This window comes from Vicugna pacos, chromosome 14, assembly GCF_048564905.1.
Source record: "Vicugna pacos chromosome 14, VicPac4, whole genome shotgun sequence".
Taxonomy (NCBI): Eukaryota; Metazoa; Chordata; class Mammalia; order Artiodactyla; family Camelidae; genus Vicugna; species Vicugna pacos.
In genome coordinates, this window is record NC_133000.1 from 47,852,438 (window position 1) to 47,878,276 (window position 25,839).

The window sequence follows — 25,839 nt, forward strand, 5'->3', positions numbered from 1 at the left end:
AGCAAACCAAACAGCAGTGGCTTCAGAGAAGGATAAGGTTTCTAACTCTTCCCCACAGCTTGAATTCCATTAGTGTGAGACCTTGAAACCACATCTGTTTTTCCTTATGAAATTCAAACAATTGCCTAACCTCTTGGCTCTTAAGTAAAATGTTCAAGGGCTCACATGACAACACTTTGTTGTATAAATGAATCTGTTGTATATAATGAATCTGTTGTAATTATATAATCTGTTGTGTATAATTAAATTTAAACAGTTTTCACAAAAAGAGGAAAAAAGAGAACAAATAAATGCCTATAAAACATCTGGTTAGGATCTGCAGAGGGTTACATTTTTTTCCATGTCTCCAAAAGGTTTGTTCTATCTGTCACCCATCGCTTTGTTTGAGTTTCTGCAGGCAACAAAATTACAGAGAAGTCCTGTGGATAAAAATACAGTGTCTGGAGCCTACCATGCCTTCCTGTTTGGCGGGAACTGAGCTAGTCCATGGCCGGGCAGAAAGCAGCAGTGTAAGAATATGTGTTTAGAATAGTGTCACTTGATAGACACTAGATAGGGCCCTGCAACACATCTCTATTGAGATATTGCACAGTGTGCAAATTCGTTTGTGCAAGATTCAATTCCAGAAGTTTAGTAGGTTGTATAAACAATGGAGAGAAGGGAAGATAAAGTGAGAAGATTGAGGAAAAAAAAAATCAATGCTTTATAGTTTGCTCAGATGTTAACTAATTATGTGCCAGAAGGGCTTACCTTGCTTTAATTTGACGTGTGTGTGTGTGTGTGTGTGTCTGTGTGTGTGCAGACACAGTGTAGGTCTGTGCAATTAAGTGAGGGGGAGTCTTTAAGAATTTAAAAGATGAAAAAGCTTCAACCACTTAAAACTGAGAAACCTACAGATTTGAAGCATGATACTTTTTAAATTGATTACATGAAAATATTGATTCATTTCATCTTACAGATGATTCCTCTACATTTGTCAGCATATGAAAGTGAACACCAACATACTGAAAGAAATGTGTAGTTAAGATAGCTTGAAATAATCAATATTAAGCAGGACCTCAGAGAACGCTCTTGAAGGACAGTGATTTCTAAAGTTTTATGACCTTTCATTTCAAAGGTCATAAAACTTTCAAGATTTAAGCTTTATAAGCCTATATGTCCTTAACTAATGTATATTGAATATTTACTATATAAGTCATGGAACATTCTAAATGTTTTATGTGGATTAACCAATTTAACCCTCATTGCACTGTATTATAGTGGAATTATTATACCCATTTTATGGGTGAGGAAATCAAACTTAGAGAGATTAACATTTTGAACAAAGTCAAAATCTTGTAAGTGACAGAGCTGGATTCACTCTCCAGGCTTTTCACCTTTCTCTGTCCCTAACCTGATTCCAGTGTCTCAATTATGTAAATTCATCCCTTAATTTTAAGTGTTTGAACCCAACCAAGCTGCCCAAAATGCAAAAATGTGCTTGTTGTACTTAATACATAAACCATTACTGCCTTGACCTGTGTTCTGTACATTTTTTGTCTATTAATACTGGTGGAAAATGGGTGGTGATTAAAAAAAAAAAACCTCACATATTTTTGTATGACAAAAGTTTTCTATGAAAAATTGTCAGGGAATGGATTTAATTATTTAGTGAGTGAATAATTCATATGTGGGCTATCTAAATGACTGCATTTTAGATTAAATGCAAAGTGACATTGATGCTTAGCATGTCTAAAATTCAAAATGAGAAAGGGAACATTTTTCAATTGGTAGGCATTTCAGTAAGTTATTTGAGTTGGCTGGCTTTTTCCATGGAGTTGCCATGCTGATTTATTATTTGTGCTGGTTTAATATCAACACAGGCTGAGTGTTAGCGTATAATAATAGCAGAAATTTTATACAGCTTTAAATGTGCTAAACCACAGCAATATAAAGATGGAAGGGTCTTTATCAATCAGTGAACCCCACTCATCACAGAAACCCCCTATAATGATTTATAGTTAATATTCCATTAAACATACGAAGAAGCTGAGGGTAAGCTCGATTAAGTGATTTAAAGTTAGAAAGATGTTAGACCTCTGACATCCCAGTTCTCAGCTAGTGTTTTCATTTTAATCATATTCCTTCACAGTGACCTTTGCTTTACTGAATTAGAGCCTTACACAATCAGCTACAAAATGGCACTAGAATATAAAAGCAAAATTATCTGCGTATCAGGCAAGCTAACAAGGTGGATTCTAAGGGACATCTCCTGTAATGTTAGAGAGCACTTAACTTGAATTTGGGATTCTCTATGATTTTACAGCAGTCTCCCCTGCCAAGCAGTCTGATACCTCAAGCATACATACAACATGCAAATCACAAAACTAATCTTGCATCCTGTATTTAATCTGTTCATGGCTCCCAATCCCTTTATGTAATCCCCATCGCTTCGTCCATAGACATAGTCGTGGCTTTTCCAAGATCTTTGAATCTGTATTTTCATCTCAAGGAAAGAAAGAAATCCTAGTCATAAGGAATAGGTGATAGCAGGATAAAGACAATCAGCAGATCATACCACAAGACCCATGATAGGGAATACTGGGGTTGACCAGATGCACAGTCAATGTGAGCCATAGCTCTCCAACTATGCAAATGGTGAAGGTGGGCTCCAGTACATAACAGCTCAGAACCTCTCAAGAATTCTGAATCCCTCATTCCTTCCCTCCAAACTCCAGCCTGCTGAAGCTGTTTACAATTTGCTAAAACTTCATTTTTTTTAAGACTTAAGTAATAAAAGTGATTTAATGATAAAGAATAAACTCTTACACCCAAGTCCCTATCATTATTAGACTCTCCTTCAAGTTGATGGCTTTGATCATTTGTGATGCAGAACTGCCCACGTGGGAGTGAAAGCTGAAATTGAACTTGGTGTCGTGTAGTTTATTCTTTGTAGTCAGAGATGCTGCTGAGGCTGGCACTGTTTGCCGCAATTTGTTTCTTACCATTAGCTGTATTTACACATGACCTGTTTTTTTTTTTTTTTAGCAGAACTTGTATGTCATTTCCAGCACTGTTTGCATTCACTTGTTACATTAGGAATTAATGACAACTTAAGTAAATGTTAGTCTCTGGAGAAAAGCGTTTTAAGGCAATCATAGCTTCTAAAGCTCTATTTTCCCTAGGGTCTATGTCGCAGTGAGGGTGTCATTAAGGGCATCATTTATATGCCTAGGAAAGCTCATTAGCACTGTGAGGACTTCAACGTACTATTGGGTACCTTTTCTGTTCCCTGAATATTCAGCCTGTTGTTTGGGAACCAAGTCTATCATAAAGTCGGTGAGGCAATTAATTTCATCGTGTCCTTAGCTACTGTGGAAGCAAGGTCCTATTTGTCCCAAGGTGTTATTTCTATACTACTCGGATTTACTGTTTCTCCAGTTGTCCTTTGGCTATTAGTATTTTGAAGTAGTTTTACATAGGATGCTAGAGACAATTGAGTGGTCTTCTTACTTCTGACAATTTCTGAAAATCTGTGGTTGTAAGTTACTCATTAGGGGGCTCACTCAGAATGGCTGAGAAAGATGCTCACACTTTCCTGCTTATCTCTTAAAATGACGTAACTTGGAAGTGTGCCTGAGTGGATGAAGAAATCCTGGGATGGAAGTCAGCCAGCATTGCCCAGTCTCTGCAATGCTGTCAACTAAACCTGTGCACCTGAGAATCCTCCTCTACCCATCCAAGCTTTAGATCCTCTACTTGTTAAGCCCATGTATCAAACACCAACTTCATAGGAGAGATGGGAGGACAAAGTTGCACAACATATGTAAAAGTGCCTTGCACAAAGAAAGCATTTAATAATTGCTACTAAATAAGTAATGATAGATAATATTTAATAAGGCTTCCTTAGTTTACAGTCCACATTTTCATACATTATATTGATCCTCTGTACCATTTGAAGTAGGTAGCTATCTTTATGATTTTAACTTTATAGTGAGGAAATCAAGTCTAAAAGGAGTGAAAGGATTTGCTCACATTCATAAACACCCAAAACTAAGCCTTTGGACTTTCATTTCCAGGCTCTTTTGAGGTCTGGATTAATAAAGCAACTAATAATTGTTGATTGAATAGCCACATCTCTTTCTTTAAAAAAAAAAAAAACTTATTTTAAAAAATTTCAAGCAAACACAAAAGCAGTAGAAAAATATAAGGATTCCCCACATACCTATCACCCAGCTTCCACAATTAGAAAATTGTTTCTGTGCATTGCCTCATCTCTTTTTTTTCCGACTGTTTTAAAGCAATCTGACATAATTTCGTTTTGCCTATAAGTACTTGAGTATACACAATAACCTTAAAGGAAAGCTTTTACTATAACCATCATTTCTTGATCTTTGTAAATGAGAATTTTAAAAATTCCTTATTATTATTCAAATTTTCCTGATTTATCTCAACACTGTCTTTATTCAGTTGATTTGTTTGAATTGCAATTCAAACAAAGCCCACACACTGCATTTAGTTTTTCTGTTTCTTACGGATCTTTCATTCTCTCACAACCCTCATTCCTTTTGATTTCATGTCATTGGTTCGTTAGAAACATTTTATTTTTACATCTTAGAGAATGGTCCATATTCTGAATTTAGCTGATTGCTTCTTCATGGTGCCATTTAACCTGTTCTTCTGTCAACCCATGTTTCCCATTAACCAGGTTTTAGATGTAGATTCTTGACTAGATTCTGATTTAGATTTTTAGGCAAAAATGTGTCACAGATAATTAAAACTCCCTTATTCTTAAGCTTGGCTTCTATCTTCCATTCTCATATACCTTTCTTGTTGACTTTCATTTTTCCATCCCTAATTTTATCCTGACTTCTTCTGGTGATGTCTTTACTCCTTGTCAGAATATGACATTTCCTCTTCACTTCTCCAGAACTGGCCCTAATATTGCCCATCCCCACTGCAGCTTTGGCATCCCTTGGCTCTGTGTTTTGCAGTGTCTGTCACACACTTTGCTCCACAATGCATCTCCGAGGGCTTCCTAAGGTTTTCACCTAGTGTCTTCATTATAAAAGAACATTCACAGATATCTGAATGTTCAGTATATATCTTTAGAATTTGTTCCTCAGGGAGACATTACTTTGTATTTTATTATCTGTCTCTCATCTCTTGCCCTCTGCAGAACTCCAGAAATTTCTCTATGGAGCCCTCTCCTGCTCAGGGCTCTTCCCTGAAAATCTCTTTGGACCCCCAGCTCTATCTCTTCAAGTCAGGGTGTCCATCAGGCTCTACCTAGACTTCCCCTCCCTGCACCATGGCCTGAAAACTCTTCCCTGGCAGTAAGCTGGATGCAATTGTAGGGCTCACTAAACTTGTTACTCATTTCTAAGGAATTCTTATCTTTCCCTGTCAGTGATATTCAGTGTCTTGAAAACCACTATGTCTTTTGTTTTGTCTGTATCTTGGTTATTTCAGGTGGGTGAGTATCCGGTCTCTGTTAACCCAGATTTAAAGCAGCAATCTCTAGTCTGTTATTTGAAGACTTTTGAATCAGACTTTGGGATAGTAAGGGGCTATTCCTCTGGTGATCCAAATCAATAAAGAAAATGTTATTTTGTTTTATTTTAAATCATGGGAACAAGACATATAATAGCAAGGATAAGATTACAAAGCTGAGTAGAGCACTAGAATTTTCCTCTCCTATTTTGATAAGGTTGTGGTTGTTTTCCTTGTGTGCTGCCTGTTTCAGATTAATGGTGGAATTTAAGCTCAGTGTGGAGGAGTTGGCAGATAATAAAACTGAATATAGCAAGTAACTCTGGAAACAGACAACACCAATGGGGACTTGGGGGATACTGGTGACTTAGTGAGGCAGCTAACTTCAAACCACAACACAGAGGTTCTGGGAGCTCTAATACAGGGCTCCATGCCTCATCACCAAAAAAATGAAAAAATGACACTCAGAGTCATAGCTGGCTTCTCCTCTATGGCCCTAACATGAGCTTTTGCTTTTCTCCACAGGGAAAAATATGTGCATGTTAATAATGATACAAATTGTGAAACATAGCAACGAGTTTATTTGTTCTGTGGCAGTGCAAACTAGACAAATTTTGCATCAAAATAGAATCACAAAAAACAGTCAAAAATAATGAACAATAATACAACTATCAGTGATATTTTAATTACACCATCACATCCACAAAAACCTCTTTATTCATTTCAACATTATACATCTTAGAAACATTTTGTGTTTGCTTTCTTCTTTCCTTTAATATTTAGACATGTTGTCTAGCTTATTTGTAATTGATGTATTTTCCAGGCAGCTGTAATAATTTGGAAACAAAACCAGAAACATCTAATAAAAAAGAATTCTTGGAAAATTAGAACACATGAAAAAGTAATAATGTATTTGAAGTGAGTGCTTTTGGAGTCAAATGGATTTTGTGATGGAACTGTTGTAGATAAACTATCTTCTCACAAAAACATATTGAGGGAAATGGAAGAAACCCGAAATTCAGAGCTGAAAATATTTATTTGTTGGGAAATAGTGTTTACTATTAGAGGAGTCTGATGAGTCTATTTCATTTGTAAAGAAATTTTTTTTTCATTTGTTGAAAACTAGAAAGGTAAGAAAGAGTTGTTTTTATTTATGAGCTCACAGACTGATTTGAACAGTCCTGTAGGCAGAAAAATAATAACATCCAAAATGATGCAGAATGTGTGGATGCATTGTTTTCATTAACTCAGCAGAATGTCAATCAACAAGCAACGGTGCAACAGTGGCATGGCTGTCATTAGTGTAAGATGTTCTCAAAGAGCATCAAAGCTTCTCTTAATTAAAGAGAGCATTTTGATTTTCATTACATTTGAAAGGTGACTGAGACCAGTCTAAAGAGCTATAAAAAAATCAGAGTTCATTTTAATGTAATTGAGCAGGCAGAAATATAATCATGCTGATAACATGGGTGGAATGTTTTTTAGTTTTTCCCAAGTTTAAGAAGAAAGAGGGAAGGCCTTTATCTATGTACTGTCATGATCACCATTTAGAGTTAATTTTGAGGACATTCTGCCAGCAAGTGGCACTCCAAAACTCTGTAAATATATATAATCCTTTGAACAACAGTATCAGGCATCTGCAAAAAGACTGCAGTATTATAATACATAATACACCAGACAAATTTAATATATTGAGAAAACTGTGTGGCTTATAAAAATAGATTAGACCGAATATTAGCAGACACTGAAGCCCTGTCTAAAAATGTTCAGATAATATTGAAATATTGGAAGTGGCATCAAATGAATATTTCAGATCACAGATGACTGGTGAATTAAATGGTTTGCTGAATTTGGTTTCCAAACTGAAAATTATCACTTCTCGAAAAAAATTAGCATATGTGAAGTACAAGTATTAGGAAAATTCTTTCTGAGGATCTTGAAAATACACTATTTTTCTTTAAAAATGAAATAATTCTGCACTGTTTATCATCGTAGAAAAACGGTGATTATTTGAAAGCAATTTGTGACAGGCCAAAGTAAGAATTATACTTTCTGACTCCTCTTTCTAAGTCTAAATTGTTTAAGATTTGGAAAAAAACTTCAAAAGGAAGATGATTTCTAAAATATTTCACAACATTTTTCTTACTTCATAACAATATTGTACAACTCATATTCAGATTTCTGGATGTTAAGTGGAATGAAGATGTAGTTTAAGCAACAATTACATATGTATAAAAATTTTATAGACTTCATGCATATAAGATCACATATCTTTGACTCTTAAAGGAATTGTGCAGAGTTGGCTTAATCATAGAACTTGATCAATAAGGCTCTTTGCTTCTGAGAGCTGTTGAATGTTGTGTTGTCTCTACCAATCTCTACATCAGCACAGAATGTTCATTTTCTACTCTGTGTTGCAGAAAAATGCCACTCCTTACCACAAAGGCAGAAAAAGAGTCAGTGGTCTGGAAATGAGATTACCAAGTAGAAATTGGTAACCAATTTATCAAGCCTAAAAGGCTCTTTGTTCCCAGAGGGAAGAAAAAAAATTGCGACATCAGTTTGAACAGGGAGACTACAGTATTTTTCAAAACTCCATCATAAAAATTTTGCACCACATACTTTATGTATTGCCTTATTTAAATTTCCAACTTTTAATTATAAGTTTAAAATCTGTTTTGTTTTTGGTTTTATGCAGTGATGGCTCTTTTCAGGACTAGGTACTGAAATTAACATGCTGTTTTATGAAAATAGTACTTTATTACTCAAGATAAGCAATTTGAAAAACGTTAACATAAAATTGTTCACAAAGCTCCTTGCTTATTAGTGGTTGTTCATGGAGAAATATTTCTCTACCTGTCTATATAATCTGCAATTCTAATTACCATTCAATAATGCTAGGCTTTTGGTCCAACAGCTACAATTTTGGCAGCAGTAGCATTTTCAGCTTCTCTAAATTATGGATTGAATTGTTGTCCTTGAAAATTTGTACGTTGAAGTCCTAGCCCCCAAGGGAACTGTATTTGAATATAGGGCTTTTAATGACATAATTAAAATTAAATGAGGTAATAAAGGCGGGGCCTTAATCCATATACAACTGGTGTCTTTATAAGGTGAGATAGAGACGCCAGGGGTGTGAGCACATGGAGTAAGGGCCATAGTGGGACGCAGAGAGAGGGCAGCCTTCTCTAAGCCAAGGAGAGAGGCCTCAAGAGAAACCAAACTTGCCAAGCCCTTGGTCTTGTAGATTGCACTACAGAAATTTATCTTCTTACATTTAAGCACCCCATTCTGCGTTATTTTGTTATGGTAGCCTTAGCAGACTAATACTAATGTCCCAGCAAGTGCTACCATATTTTCTATTAATTGGGCTTCTATTTATCCTATGTTTGATTTATATAAATAAAGTATGTGCAGGGAGAAGTAGTTCTTATTCATTGTAATAGATTTACCCACGTGTAAAATGGGAATACATAATTCAAACAAAGGGGGCTATTCCCAAACGTTAATAATTAGATGCTGTGTCTCAATCTGGGTAAATTATAATTGTTTTAAAATTTATCTTCTCCCATTAAGTCTTTTATTTGCTTAACCAGGTGCTGCAGAATCAAAATCTATTTACCAGGCCTGCATTTGCCCAACATTATGGATTGAATTCACAAGACATCTTGAATGTCTCATACATAAAAATTACCAAAAATGATCCTGAGTTTTGTTCACTCTCTATCTCCTTCATATAGTGTTCTTCAAGCAATTTCCCTTGGTATTCTTATACATTTGTTATTTGTTAGCTAGCCAGAGGCATCTTCACATTTCTCTCTAAGATGTCCATGTAGTTTCATTTCAGAGCACAAAAGTATAAATAAAGGAAAGAACTTTTAAAAATATATAGTACATAAGGAAGGAAACTGGAGAAATAACTTCTTTCCAATAACATTAATACCACTCAATCCTATTCCCCCATATTTGGTCCCAAAGCAGGCTACTCTGATGCTTTGATGCAAGCGGCATTTCCCCTCTTAAACGGAAGTTGTCGATAATGGGCTTTTATTAAAAGTTCCTTTTTTTTTTTTTGTGAAGACTTGGCTAGGCCTTACCCTCCCATAGGGTCTTGTTCTAGAGCAGGAATCGACAGACTGCCCTGCAGACCATACCTGACCTGCTGCCTGTTTTTGTAAAGAGAGTTTAGTTGGAACGCAACCAAGACCATTCTTTTTTGTTTCATGTAGGGCTGTTCTCTCAGGAAAATATCAGATTGGAATAAATGCAACAAAGACTTAGGCCCCACAAAGCCTAAAACATATACTCTGTGGCCCTTAAAATAAAAGCTTGCAGACCCCTGTCCTGTGGTAAGGATGTGGACCAGAAAAGAGTTGGAAGAATAAGACTGGTTCTCGGGGCATCATTCAAAGAAGAGGGCTAGACAGCTGTTGCAGATGATTTCTGTAGCATGCCACTGGACTGCATGTTGAGTATTCAGGGCCCGCTTCTCATTGGCCTTTTTATCCCAAGGTTCCCATGTTACTGGTAGAGTTTTTTCTCTCTGCACATCCAGTCTGCAGAGAAGGGGTTTAATTTTTATTAGCTTAAGGATTTTGCCTCATTAGAGAGTAAGAGATTATTAATAACTTGACATTAAAACAATTTGAGTTCTTGTTGAAAGTGATTTTTAGCTCGAATCTGAGTCTAAGCACAGACAGTTTGAGTATTTGAACCTAAATAAGTATGATTCTAATTTTTTTCCTTCACAAAATGATAGGATTATAGCAATACATTTTAGAAAATTCACCTTACCTAGGCTAACACTTGCTCCACTTTGTTACCTTCTAAGGGACACACACTCAAACAAAATTTGAAAAAAGCTTCTTAGAAATCTGCTGAATAAACTGACTGTATGAGAGTGATTAGAATGCTGGGAAGGAAGCCAAGACTTTGGATGTTAGACAAATTAAGCCACATTTGAATGAACTTGAGTTGTATGCATTTTTTCCCATTACCGGCAATGCCAGTCTCCTTTCATGCCTGGAGCATTAATTTTGCATGCCATAAAGTTTAGAAAAAAAATCTACATGAAACTAAGGATAGTGAGCATTAGTTCATAAAGTAACCTGAAAAATCCCCTATCCTTACCAAGTGCAAGCCAAGCAGTGCATAAATCTATTGCAGTCTTGCAAAGCTAATTACTTGAGCCCCAAGTTGGCAATCCAGATTGTTAACTCAGTCTTCCAGAAGTCTAGAGTTTGTTTTGTGTAGTGTTTTGTTGTGGCTATTTTTTCACCTGCTTCAACTTAAACACTTACTAATAATTGCCAAATCTGTAGCAATCTGGAAGGAGGGTGGTAGTGGTGGCACAGTTACTAAATCTACAAAAATTGTACCTAAAAACAGACAGCCATTAGAACAGCAAAACTGAAAACCTACAGTCAATGTGTATAACAAAGTTAGGCATAATATATGACTGCAAACCCCAAATTTGAATAGATGGAAATGAACCACTGGCAGCAACAAAACTCGCAAGGAATCAGAAACTGAGCAGTAAGAGTCAGAGAAAAGGCAACATAATTACGACCACTATGAAGCCAAAGCAACCCCTGCATAAAAAAAAAAAAACTACCCACTGGAAATCTCAGTGGGCCAATCAGAGAAGAATAACTGAAACAGAGAGGAAGGTGGCCAGTCATCAGTTCACAGCTGATTGGAAGGGCTTGTAAGAGGTCAGATGGCCCCCAAAAGTTATCTGAGCCCCTACAATGCAGAAAAATAACTTAAACTCTCTCTTAGGACAGAGCCCCATTGAAAGAAACTGCTAACAGCATAATCCTACTCTGGAGAAATTGCAAAAAGTATACTCAAGGAGTATCAGGGAAAAACAAAAGGTTCTACCTAAAATTGGGAGGGAAGAGGCCAGCATAACTCAGACATTACAGGGTCATCATTTTATTACCTGTGATTGTATCAGAAGAGGAATCTTAAGACCTGTGAAGCTAGGAAATTTATTCTGGTTTATCTTCCTCCTAAAATTACCAAAAACAACAAAAAAATCATGTCACCTAAAAATGAACAAAGGCAAATATTGCTGTTGAATCCCATACAAAATTACATTAGAGAAAAAGAAACCAAGAAGCAGAAGTAGTCATACTATAGAAATGAAGGAAATCCAGAAAAATACCCATTAGCTGGTGAAAACAGAAATGTAGTATTTTAGGAAGCATTGAAAGCATGTTAAAAAATAATAGTAATAGTGCAAGTGATGAAGGATTAACATAAACTAGAAACAAAACTCAATTATAGGGTGAATGAAGTAAAGGAAGATTTGAAAAGGGCAGATTACCTAGAAACAGAGCCTAAAATAGAGATTTGTGTGTGTATGATCTTATTGAGAACATCTTCTGTAGAAGAAACAAAATCTATGGGGGAGTGAGGGTCGCTGGGTGGGCAAGGAGACAAGTCTGAGAGAGAATGTGGTCTCAGGTCAGGTCTAGCCTTGGTCTGGTCCAGGGTGTGCAAGAGGAAGAGCCATCAGGAGGCTGTGTCACAGCAGAATTGTCTCTACCTTTGGCGAGAGGTCTAGTCTTCCATATCCCACATCAGCACAGGCAGTGGCTGTTTCCTCTGTATTTGGCATGTGTAAGCTGTTCTTGAAACTGTTTAGCCATCAGGCATGCCACCAAGTTTCTGTATTTCAGATCCCACAGGGCAAGGGGTGAGGTCCTCGTACTGTAGCACTAAGTGAGATTCCTGGAACCACACTGTTGTCTCGGCTGTGGAATTGGGGAACTGCTGCATGGCGAGGGGCTGGATTCTGCATGCTCTCTCTCCTCTGGCTGGGAGTATATGCAGTGCTACTTCATTCAGCCTGCTCTGCGATCTCCCTGTTCTCAGCAACCTTGAATCATGTATGGTGTCTTCCTTGGGTGGTACTCACCTGCCTTTTGACCCTCGCCTCACTCATGTTATAGTCTATTTTGCAGCACAGCCTGGGTCACCTAGTGAAACAGTTATCTTACCTTATATCTTTGGTATCAGTTAAGGATGCTTTTGGAAACTTTGAACTGCTATAGATCGAAACAGGTGAATAAAGTAAAGAAAATAGTCTAATATCACTAGAGTGATAGTCAAGGGGTTGTCGCAGCTTCTGGATTTGGAGAGTTCTTCAAGAGCTAAATCGGGGCCTAGAAAAAAAATTATAATAGACATATATAGGTCTTCAAGGTCCACCTCTGACTCACTCTCTATGACCAACCTAATCCTGGGAAACTCTGCACCTACAACATAAGCCATGGTATCCTGGTATTATGTAGATACTGCAATGAGCTGTTAGCCGAGCTCAGGGCTCTCAGCACCTACAGCGGGATGGCTGGAGAGGTAGGAGACAGCTTTCACGACCACAGATTCATGAGCCAGTTCAATTTCCATCTTCCTCAGAAAGATTCTAGTCTGTCTAAGTTCTAAATCTCTCACAGTGACTTTGGAGATGGACAATTTTGAAGATCTCTTTCTCTGTTTACGTAGAACATAAGTCTACATAAGGACACGTTGTTGTCTTCATGTGACTATTTTGACTTACAATTTGGCAGCTCATATAGTGTGGAACCATTTCAATATTATTATCTCTGCTCATGCAGATCTGGGAACTTGTCCATGAAGAGCTCTACTGGGTCACATTATGCCTTTGTGCGCCCGAAAAGGTCCTTCTAAAGAATTGTGCCTGAAAGCATAATGTGAATGGAAGAGCAAGGCAGGGAAAAGACTAGCCTCATCTGATCAGGGACACTAGAAATCAAACCTTCTCCCCATGAGATGACTGCCTTTGTCTTATTTCATTGAATGAACCAATACTTTCCAAAAGCCTCTATAATCAATCTTGTGAATTTCATCAGATGAGTAAACAAGGAGGGAGGTAAATGGAAGTCAGACCTGCTCGAATTCCTCAAGAAGTGTACAATCTTTGGCATTTATTTAACCGGCTTCCTGACCCACCAAGATCCTATTATCCCTTTTTTTTTTCTTTAGTGGTAGAAGAGGATTTATCTTTAACGTCATAGTATTGGGGAGTGGTATCATTAACTGAGCTTCTGAACTTAAGATTTAATAGTCTTTATTCTTTGAAAAGGAGATTATTTTGTCCCTGCTGGTGTAATCATCCCAACTCCCGCATTCTTGACTGAGGCCCAACTGAAAAGTTTAGTGTTAGTTCACATTTTTTGGTGCACAATTTGGGTTAGCAGATTACTGTCCAAGAGAAAGGAGAGGATACTGATGACAGTGGAAAACCCTTTTCTTTGCATACTACCAGTCATCCTTGCATAAAAGATTCAAGGAGGATGGTTGATGAAAAGTGTTCATTTTCCTTTTTAAGCTGTACACTTTTCATAATAGCATAAGAATTGTGGTTTGGAATACAAGGATCTACTGGTATAAATATACTATGTATTATCTTTGGAGTTTACTTTGAGCTATTTGAATTTAATGCACCAAACTCTGTTTCTTTGTTTCTTTGTTCGGACAACACCTCACTGAGGCTACCTGGTAAACTTGATCCCCTTACCCAGCTCTCTTTTTTTTTCATAGCGTTTGTTGCCTTTTAAAAGATATACAGTTTACACCAATTTTTGTTTTATTATTTGTAATTTATTTTCTGCTACTCTGCCAGAAGGTAAGTGTCATATGGGCAAGGATATCTGTCCGTTTTGTTTTCTGATGTACCTTAAGTCCCCCACAAAATATCAGGCACATAGCATGTACTCAAAAATAATTTTTCAGTTACTGAAAGCATCCATGATGCATACAGCACAAAGGTGATTTTTTATTGTCCCACAGAATATATGTTGGTTTTGCATAATAAATATATACAAGCCACCAATTTTCAAAGTCTAGCTAGTTTAACTCCTTTAGATTTCCTTAGTCCTTCTGAATCATGCTGACTTATTCAGCTCACATATAATTAATGTGGCTTTTATACCAGAAAATTATTCTTTTAGGACTTCTGAACTTGTCCTTTCTTTATTGAACTTAATTATTTTTAGTCTTTTTTCAAATCCATTAAAAAAATCTCTAAACAATAATAATCTATGAATATTTTCCTGTGTTTATATTCTGTTCTATCTGAGAAATTTTTAAAAATTCATATGTGTGTTTGTATGTGTGTGTGTGTGTGTTTTACAACATAACCTCTGATGAGAATTCCTTACTAGAAGAAATACTAAATATTAGATGTTTTACATCAAGTATACGAACACTGTATCATTCTGTTTTCCCAATAAGATCAGGCTGTCTTTCTCAGCCACTTTGAAGACTGATTCAGGAAACAGCAGTGGTAGCTTTGAGTTACTGTATAATCTCATTCAGTTTTGATCCAAATTCCCTAGATCTTTAATATTAGTCTCTAATGGCTTCTTTCTCCAACAGTAGTTTAGCCTCCATCTTCAAAATCATCGCAGTTATGTTTGGATATCCACAGGGTCCTGGGACACATGTGCTTAAGAACAAATCTACCCCTGCTCTCTGACTCTGGCCCCTGCTAGTTAAGATGCCTTGTTACTGCTTCTTGGGGAAGCTTGTCACCATTGCCTGCTCTGCATCCCTAGGCTGTGCCTCAGTATGTGGGGAGGAAGAGGGTGCATGGCCCTTTTTTAAACTCAAGGTGGTATTTTACTATCTGGGTCCCAGAACTACATGGGGGACCTATAGTCTCCAGAAATGTTAATGAACACAGTTGGTTTAAAAAGTAACACATCATTTTAGGGTGGGATTGTGGGGTAGCAGCAAGTCTCACTGAGTTACCTCTATCCTTCTTTTCTATATTTTGTACTCTTTTCATGTACCCCAAATTGCTAAATTTTATACTTTATTCTTCAGGAAAGAAATAAAAGCCTCTACATAAGTCTTTTGGGTCATCATTTTGCAGCAGTTGGAAAAGCAGCCATCTCACCTGTGCTTAATTAGGACACTTGAAACTCTGGGATGGGCACTCCTGCTGTGAAGGAGAGGTTTAGTCTGGGCTCAGAGTATAATTTACAGAGAACGGAAGGCTGTCTAGTTCAAGCTGCTGTAACTGAATACCCTAGACTGGCTGTCTTAAACAACAAATATCTCACAGTTCTGGAGGCTAGAAAGTCCAAGGGCAAAGTGGCTACAGATCCAGTGTCTGTCGAGAGCACTCTTCCTGGCTTGCATATGGCCATCCTCTCATTGTGTCTTCACATGGTGGAAAACAGACAGAGCTGATGCAAGCTCTCTCATGACTCTCCTCTTTAGGGCGCTAATCCCATTCTGAGGACTCCACCCTCATGACCTAATTACCTCCCCAAAGCCCTAGCTCCTAATACCATCATACTGGGGAGTAGTATTTCAACATAGGAATTTTGAGGGGGCACAAACATTAAGTCCATGGCAAGGGGTGTCAACCTACCAATCCAAGAGACAGGAAAAGCCAAAATGTTATTTTTGAAGCTGTATTTTCTTCCTTCAATTCCTTTATTTTTCAGTAGAAATTTAAAGTTGTGAATATGCCAAGGAATGATCACTTATAGCAAAAATTACTAAGTCAGTCATGGATATGCAGCTATAGGAATGCAAGGCAACACTAATATGAACTCAAAGTAACAAAAACCTAAGACCAAATTATGGCATTTATTTATTCAGTACACACTCACTGAGTACTTAGTATGTGACCTGGTACCAGATGGTCTACAAAACTGTCTATCTTCATCCTCACAGATCTCTATAGAGGAAACTCTGTGTCAAGGATTTATCACCAGCTGGCCACTGTATTTGTGGCTTGCGCGGATCATAGACACAACAATAGTCCTGAACACCAAGAAATACTTGTTTGACTACTTGACAGACATTGTGCTAGACCTTTACAGTTACAAAAAATGAATTAGCTATGGTCATTGCTCATGAAACAGGAGAACAACTCGTTACTAGAAAGTCTAAATGGATATCAGGTTTCTTGACTGAGCCCAAGAGCAGTGGATAGATCTTTTAAAATAAAACGAAAATAAAATGAAAGGCAAAGAAATATCATTCTAGAAACTTAGGAAGTTTCTCAAAAAGATTTTATTCTTCCTATGAGTAGTTTTGAAGGAAAATCAGAAGCTACAGAGTTAAGGCAGAACATGTCAGGTTGATATGTGACAGCCTGAAAAAGCCCCCAATGTTTCTTCACAGTCAGTCGTTGAAAACATGAAATAGCATGGGGCCACCTTTGAAAGCAGCAATAATTTAACTGAAATTGATCACTTAAGGAAGACAAAGCATTACTGAGCTCAAATGTGTCTCTCCACACTAGCTGAACTATCTCCAAACAAAATCCACAAAGGCAAAGGATGAAACTGAATTGATGTACACAGAGTCCACAGTCACATGAATCTTCAGTCAATCCAGAGAAAAAGAACAGACAGTTTCACAGCTCTCCAAATGATTTAAATATCAACCTGGAAAGGAAGTAAAGGACTGAGAATTTTTTTTTTCCTGTGTAAAAACAGAACTACTTTGAGAAAATTTTTAAAGGGGTTGTGTAATTAATGTTAGCCATTAAAAACATTCAGTTAAAATGTCATTGCAAGTTGATTAATGAAAGCGGTATGCAAAGGGCATGAAATTAACATAGAGTAATGACATTTGTGAAAGTAGAATTACTCTCTTTATGATTGCTATTGTTTATTTTGTCAGACACACAACTAATTCAAAAATACCTGGGAAATATCTTACCTAATACAATTTTTAAGACTAAAAGAAAAAAAATACAGCTGTGCTACATAATTTTCTTAAAATAAAAACCATTCAAATAAATTATCTTTCAAACCATAGAGAACAGTCAGTATTACTGGGTTAGTAAAGAAGTTCTTCTCAAGGCACAAGCATAAATTACTTCTTCAGGATTCTCAGATATGTCACGAAAGGAGGTGTAATGGGCAGAGAGAGCTTTAAGTCAAGAACTGAGGTAAATATGCTTGACTATGACTAGTATTCCCAAATTAAATAGTAGTTCTATAAAAATATGTGTAGATTGTTCAAGTGATAAAAACTCAGACAGAAAAAGACAGTGCCAGATGCATAAGTCAAAATCACTTGACCAAGTTGGAGCTGCATGATTTATCTCATTTTTGTCTCTTTTTCATAACTGGTATTTGTCATTCAAAAGCAAAGTCAGGTTTTAGGTTACTTTGGCAAAATTTTAGTGCTGCCTTCACAGTGTGTTGGGAACTAATTATAGAACTGTGCACACAGGAATTGGAGGTTCCACCTGGTCCTACAAAAGGCTTACTTGTCCTTGGGTCCTGTCCCAACCCTCTGAAGCAATGGGCTGGTGGAGGACTGGTCAGGGTTGACAGAAAGTGTCCTGTGGGTTCCATTTAGGAGAAGCAGCAGCAGCAGCAGCAAAGCTCACCAGCCTGAAGAAACAGGTTAGCACAGTAGATGGGTAAGTGAGTGGTAGTGTATACGCACCCCGTTATCAAACCATGGAGGAAATTAAATCTTCCATCCAAAGGTTAAACAAGTGTTTATTATTCCTGTGAACTGTCTCTGGACTAACCACTTCATATACAGTATCTCATTTAATTTAAATCAATAAACCTTGTCTCTTCTTAACTCTACATTAAAATAATCCCTGTTCGTTTAAGTTCCACCATGTCAGATGTCTGATTCATGGTTGGATATTATGCTCTTCAATGTTATCACCTGTCTAGAAGGATGCGTTAGACAACTCTCAACTAGCTCTTTGGAGAGCCAATGGAATTTTAGTATCGTACAAAACCAAACTGTGCTCTTGTAACAAAAGGGAGCCCCAAAAAACTAAAAATCGGTCAGAATCCTAAAACAGCCTCAGTGACATGGGAAGTCCTCAGAATCATGTCAGTCTCCCTCTGTGGCTGTGAGAACATCATCAAGTGTCATCTGAGAGTCTTTTCTCTTTTTAAAAATGAATGGTGTCAAAATAGCTTCGTTACGAAGGGTTTAATGAAATTACTTTTCTAAAAATTTTATATCATAAAAGAGTCAATTTTTTTCACCTCACTGAAAGAAAAAAATGTCAGTAATATTCTTAAAGCTGTCTTTGCTTTGCTGAGATCTGTAGAGGAAACGTCTGGTGGGGGATTGTGGGAAGGGAGGAGGAGGAGGAGGGGCTGGAGGAGGAAGAGCAAGGGGACAGGGAGGAGGATGAGGAGGAAAATGAAGAAGAGGAGGAGACAAAGAGCAATGCTGTCTGACTTCCTCCTCCGGCTAAAGAGGCACAGCAACAACTGGTCAAAGGGAATAAAAAGTATTATATGGAAGTGTCCTAGGATGGACAACAGGAAATATGACTGAAAAATGCTGCACAGTCAAAATTTGTATATATAACATCTGTAGATACAGCTTTTCTTAATAGACCAGAATATCCCTTTAGAGCGTCACAATAAAGGAAGGTTTGGAAACCTTCATCTTGTGATTAGGAACGTATAAATAGCTATTAACTCCCCTGGAAGTTTGGTTTTATTGATGGGAATAGTGCCAGGTTCAGTCCATAACACAGGTTCGGTGTGGACAGCTGCCAGCCAGGAGTGGATAATGATTGGCCACAGCAGTGGAGTTTGAAGCTGAGTTTTAAAAATTTAGGAACTGAAGGCAGAGAAAGGTTATGCTCTCTTTTATTGGAAAGATAAAAATAGGTATAATCCTTCACATTTCCTTTCATTATTTGTTCAGTTTACTATTAATCATATTAATGACATAACAATGATTTGGTTTCACTATACTCATTGTCACCAAATAAATTTTTTAAACTTCTGTTTTCATTTTAACAGTCTGTGTCAGAGTTATAAAGTATCTTGATTTCTTTTCAGAAATAAAAACAGTTTAAACAGTAATTACTGTTTTATCATGGAATTTCAGAGTATTTGGTTTTTCCCTACTCACCCCAACTTACTGAAGAAAAATCACTAGTGTTCTACATACGCCTTTCCAGAAATTTCAAATTCTAAGTTGACTTTTTTTCTGTGAAATTTAGGTATTTTTGTATTCATTCTCAGAGCAAGAAAATGCTAAAAAATGTTTTTGAAAGATGTAGGAATTTCATAAGAAGTAGAATCTAGTAGAGAGACTAAATGTGTTTCTTATAAAGTATACAGATTGTTTTTAAGATTAATTTCAACAACCACTGTTTTTAACTATTTAGTCCATTGCCATTAGCCTAAAAGTGATATATTTTGTTTATATTTAACATATTATTTTATGGGTTCTACTTACTCCATCCATATTATTTTTTCGTTCCCTTTCCCTATTCTTGTCTTCTGAAATTCTTTTCTTTATTATTCTATCATCTTTCCTCTGTTAGTTTGGAAGTAAGCTACCTATTTTTATTACTTTAATGGACACTCTGGAAATTACAATGTGCATACTTAGCCTACTAAAATCTACACTCATCAATATTTTATCTTTCTTCTTCCTCAGGGATGCAAAGATATTAGAAAATTTAAGTCCATGTGGCAGTCATAAAAATATGCTACTCAGATTTCTGCTGTAGGGAGTGTAGCTGACACTCAGCCCCAGTTACTGCCTCTTTAGAACGTCCACCAATTTTGTGCTGAGGTCTTGCTTCCCCTAGGCTGCTGTCATGCTTTCCCCAGAATGACCACAGGGAAGATTATAGTGTCAGGCATTCCTGCCCAGTGCAAGTTTCCTCTGAGGGACAACTTTAGCTTGAGAACTTGCCATTGGCTGGGATGAAGTATTCTTGTATCTGTGCTGCAGTCTGAGCCTCTGCCTATGCCATGCTCCCTCCTCCTCCTCTCTTTTCACAGGTGGGAGTCCTGTATTGTCATTCCCTTCTCAGCTCTCCTCCTCAAGGGACTCTTATCAGTCCCGTGCATATCTTATCTTCTTTGGCAGATAACTCTTAAGGTCCAAACCTAACCCAATTCATTTATCCACTTCCTGACTCATAGGACATTGTCTGATAATTTATTTCTCTCTCCTTTTAATCCCATGAGACATAATTTTAATCTTTTACACAACCAAAGTTGATCAAAACAGAACCAATATTTACTGTTTTCTTTGGTCTTTATTTATTCTTGCATCTAAGCCTTGCACCTGGAATAATTTTTCTTCAGAAGGAATTTTTGGGGGTTCATTAGGCTTCTCTGATATTCGAAGTCATTCATCCTTCCAATGCTATGATTACATGTGTATTATATTCTATATCTTTGATTTGCATTTCTATCACTTTGCCTCACTATGTGGCATGCTAGGTCATTTCTTTAGACCTGTTTCCCAACTTCCGATTTTTCTTTTTAGGTATTTCAAAATGGCTGATATATTTAACCATTTTGGTTTTTTTCACTTCTGAAGTCTCTATTTTTCTTAAAAAATTTTATAACCTTTTCTTATAGATACATGTTCCTTGCTTGCCTTTAGTTTTTGAATGTAGTGAGAATATTTGTTTTATCTTTTTTTCAATACTTCCAGTACTTGAAGTCTTTGGGGTCTACTTCTGTGTCTGTTGTTTCTGATTTTTCTCACAAAAAATGCTTTGCTCCCTTGTAAGTTCACAGCTTGAGGGTTTTTTGTTTGTTTGTTTTTGCTTTTTTAAGCTAGGAGATGGAAATTTGAGCTGTGTGTCCAGAGGAGAAACTTCTAGTGATTACAATTTCCTGGTGATGACGTCACCTACCCTGCACCCTGGTCAGCTCAGTTCAGTGTCAACTGTTAGAAATTTTCCCTCATGCCCCAAATATGACCAAAACCTAAGTTCAAGTTCACAATATTGGCATCATGCCCTCAGTGAGAGAGCAGTCAACAAAACCCTGCTCACGTGTCTGTGTTCCCACTTTCATTCATATTTTGGCTCCGTGAGTCCTTCCTCTATAGTCAGTTCTTCAATACTTTAAAAAAAATTTAAAAATATATTTCATAAAACATTTATAATTGTTTTCAGTAGGATACTTTGTCTAAATAAGCTAGCTTGTCATGTGATTAGAAAAGGAATTTCTAATGCTGAGATTATAAAAATAATACAGGAATGATTAATTTTAGAATCATATACATTAAAGTTTTTACAGGGGTTCTGCATTAATCTTCTAGGTGCCTTAAAATGTTTGCAAAAGGATACATCAAGAGTATCAAACAAAACCAATATATTATTTTTAGTTGTCTTACAAACAAATCAGAGCACTTAAGTTTGTGAACACCCAGTTGATTACTTAGATATTGCAAATATGGTAATTCTTATACCTTTGTTTGCACCAGATAAACAGAGCTACAACCAAGATTGAGAGAGTAAAGTGTCCTTCACATAGTAGCAGATATTCTTATTTTTTAAATCTAGCACAGTTGAGTAATAAAAATACCCCAGACATTTCAAAAAAGCAGTACTGACAAACTCACAATGGAAGGTCTGAGTCTGCCACACGATAAGCTTAGATAAGCACATCTTAAAGGCAAATGTAACATATTGATGTGACTCTCTCATAACAATAATTACTACATAACGCATACACTTACTGTAGCCAAATCCCAGTGTGAAAGAATTAACCTAAGTCAACACGAGTTGAGCAAACAAATGTTCGTCTGCTAAATTATGCTTATCAGACAGTAAATGAGGTAGCAATGAGCCTTGTCTTAGGGTATTCATATCCATTATTTGGCATGTGATTGGCTTTATCTAGAAAGTTAGTCTCAGTAGAACAAGCTCCCTCTCAGTTTAGTAATTGTTTAGTCACTCCGTGGAGAGGGAAGGAGATAGCAGAGGCCACCCTACAGAAGACGTAAGACAGACTGTTTGTTTGTTTAACCTAGTTGCAGGCCTGTTTATTTTAACTTTGCAATCCATCATCATTGCCTCAGAGGGAGGGAGGGAAACATGGCTCTATCTATATTTCCTAAGTTTTTCTTGCCAATCATTCCTCTCTTCCTCAAGATTTTATCCTCATAAACATTTGGCTCTATTAAGATCCTGGCCTCTACCTGCACAGAATTCCTTGCTCTTTTATTCATCTGATCATTTATCTATTGAATAAATATGTGTTGAGCAAATATTATGTGTGCAGCAGTGTCTAGGAGCTAGGGTCTTGTGACTGAACAGACAGACCTAAACCCTGTTCTACAAGCTTACTTTCTGACGTGAGGAAAGAGAAAGTCAGCATAGAAAGTAGTAAATAAGTAAGATAATTTCAAAGAATGAAAAAAGTGCTATTAAAAAAAATCAAAATGAGCCCTGATCATGAGGTAGGATGATAGGGGGTGGATTGTGGATTTGGCTATAGGACTCATGGAAGGTTTATCTCCAGGGGTAACATTCACTCACATGGTTACGATGCTTCAGCCCCTGTATCTTTATCAGGCTGAACAGAGGGGATGAAGTGACTTCCAGGTCCATGCTAACCTAATCTTTCCCATTTTCCCTCAAGACTGAGCCAGCTTTTACTTACTTCTCACTAACCAGATCTTACTTATTTAACCACCCTATCTGGAAGGGGATCTGGGGGTGTTGTGGGTTTTTGTTTTTGTTTTTGTGTTTTTATTGAGCACACTGCCATCCTCTCCCAACAGACCAGAGTCCTATTGGTAAAGAACAATTAGCAAAGGGACAAGCAACTAGCAGTGTGCTCAGTTCTCAGTAAATGTCAACTTCCTTCTCAAGTGAGTATTGCAAGTCAATGCGTAGTAGAGCAGCCAGTAGAAAATCCAGAAACCTATTTATTTTCTGGACTTGTGCTGGAAACCACAAGTATACCACAGCTTTTCCAACCTGGTGAAGTAGCCCTTGAGCAGAGCGGGAAGATGAATGTGCAGTTGAATTCAGACTTAGGTGCCGAACTGGGTCAGGTTTGTTTTGAGGTCCCACCGATGTTCATTTTATGTCCTCCTAAGACAGTTGATCCTTATTATTCACAGATCCCATATCTGAGAATTTGCCTAAATGCTAACATCTATTTGTAACCCCCAAATCAATACCCATGATGTTTGTGCAGTCGTTCACAGACATGCACAGAGCAGTGAAAAATTTCAGTTGCCTGATTTGCATGTGATCACCCAGTTTTAAACAAGGTGATGCTCTGCCTTCCCATTTCAGCTCTTCTACTACAAACAGGTGTCTTTTTCACAGTCTGTTTATTGCCTTTTTCCCTCACCTTTGTAGGTGATTTTGCTCTTTAAAATGCCCCGAGTATAGTGCCAAAGTGCTGGTTTGTGTTCCTAAGCTGGGATATGCCTTAGGAAGGAAATGCGTGTATTAGATAAGCTTTGATCAGTCATGACTTAATGTGCTGTTGGCCGAGAGTTCAATATTAATGAATCAACAATATGTATTAAATGAAGTGCCTTGAAACACTTGTAAAACAAGACTGTGGATTGCTCAGTTAATGAAAATGTCATGACCAGAGGTTTGCAGGAAGCTAATCCTGCATGTCCTGCTTAGTATTCACTAATTTATTGTTTGTGGTGACTTTATAAAACATTAGCTGCCACAAATAATAAGAATCAACTGTATATCCCTAACTTTTTGCACTGTGACTTTGTAGACTGAAGCCCAGAGAAACATTCTTAAGCCAGTCAGTAGACTGGGCAGCCAAGTATTACACAAAAGACTGTTCACTATCCTACATGAATGGGAGGAACTGTAGGGGCACAAAACCCATCATTTGCCCTTTATAATTTACAGAGACATAGATGGTATAATGCAGAGCAGATGGCGATGAAAGCAGTGCTTTGAATACAATAAACTTCTGCCTGTTTAACCAGTTGACAAAAGCAGGGCTGGTACCTTTCTTCTCATTTCTCACTTAAAAATAAAAACTTAAAGGTCTCACTGGATACCTTTAACAAAAATTAGTTTTCCCACAAGGTTCATGTATCCTTCCAAGTAACAGTGGGGCTCATTGTTTAGGAAATATAAATCAAGTGATATGTTTTTGTTCTTTAAATACTCCTGCAGGTATATTTCAGCAAAAGTAAGACCTTTTCTTTCATTAAGCTAAATTTTAGTTCTTTGATTTGTTCAAAATCTTCTGTCTATTGTAACTTCACAACATTTCTAACTCTGAACATTTTCCTTTTCTCAGTAATTTAATTCTTACTTAGGACTTCTGTTTGTTCTTATTTTCCTCCAATCGTCATCGTCTCCAATACCAGAAGCCTGTATCACCTCATGATATGAATCTAGTTATTCCAGGTACTCTCCAATCATTTCAGACATAGTTTCCCTTGGCAACTTAATCTTTTACATAACCAGCAAAATGTCAAAAGATGTCCTTGACTATGTGTCATAACAAAAGACCTTAAATAGGGCTCTGCAAATAATGTTCAGAATGAATCTCAATTAATTTGCTGAATACCCTGTAATGGAGTCAGCTTTCAGCTGAACAACTGAATTTAAAATGTTTTCCACATTTCCTTAGTGATATTTTGAATTGAAATGAATCATTCCACTTTTTCTCATTTTCACATTATAATTGAAAGAAAATCTCTAAGCAAGAGATGATCTACTATTGCTGTGTCCCACACATTAATTGGACTGTGACAAAAATTCCCTCAGAAAGAGTAAAATTTTATTTTTTGAGATATGTTCTTGTTCGTGTCTTCCAACCACATGCATGCCTAGCTAGAGAAAGCATTTATCCACCAGTGACAGTGTTTTCTGTTTTACCTAGAGCATAGTCACTAAATAGGAATGACATCAGTATAGTGAGGATGTAAATTGTGACCAAATTAAATGCCTTATTTTGCCTTAACTGTTAGAGACATGAGCCATATGGCCTCCCTTTGAATGTCTAGATTGATAAAATAGAAGACTGCAGTTTCCTTAGACTGTGTCTTATTGACACAGAGACGTATGAAAGAGTTCTCAGAGCTTATAGCAGAAACACAGAGACAAAGGATTCTAACATTGAGTCCTCCCTTAGCTAACAAGCACTGGTATTGAAGGATGAATACGAACCAAACATCCTTCCAGTTGAGTCATCACAATTGGACCTCTGTTTTTGGAAGAGTACAATAATGCCTCAGTTGTTAAGCATTTATCTGAACCACATATTTCGTCCATCTCTAGCTCTTTTTAAGTGTCCAAGTTTCTAGTCACTGTTATGTCTTCTATGAGCTAGTTCACACAAATTAATTGTCTAAATTATGCATTTACACATTTTTGCTACAAAAGGTAAGAATGTACTTTTCACTGTTTTTTTAAGCAGAACGTGGGGAATATCCTTGGGTCTTTTTGAAACTGATGATTGTGTGATGCTGAAAGGCAAAGATATCCCTCATTTTTAACACACTAAAAATGTGTTTTATGTATCTACATCTCCTTTGCAGAATTGAGACTGGGAGACTTAGACCAGAGGAATGGAAGACCTGTCACATAGAACTCGCATAAAGTTTATCTTGATA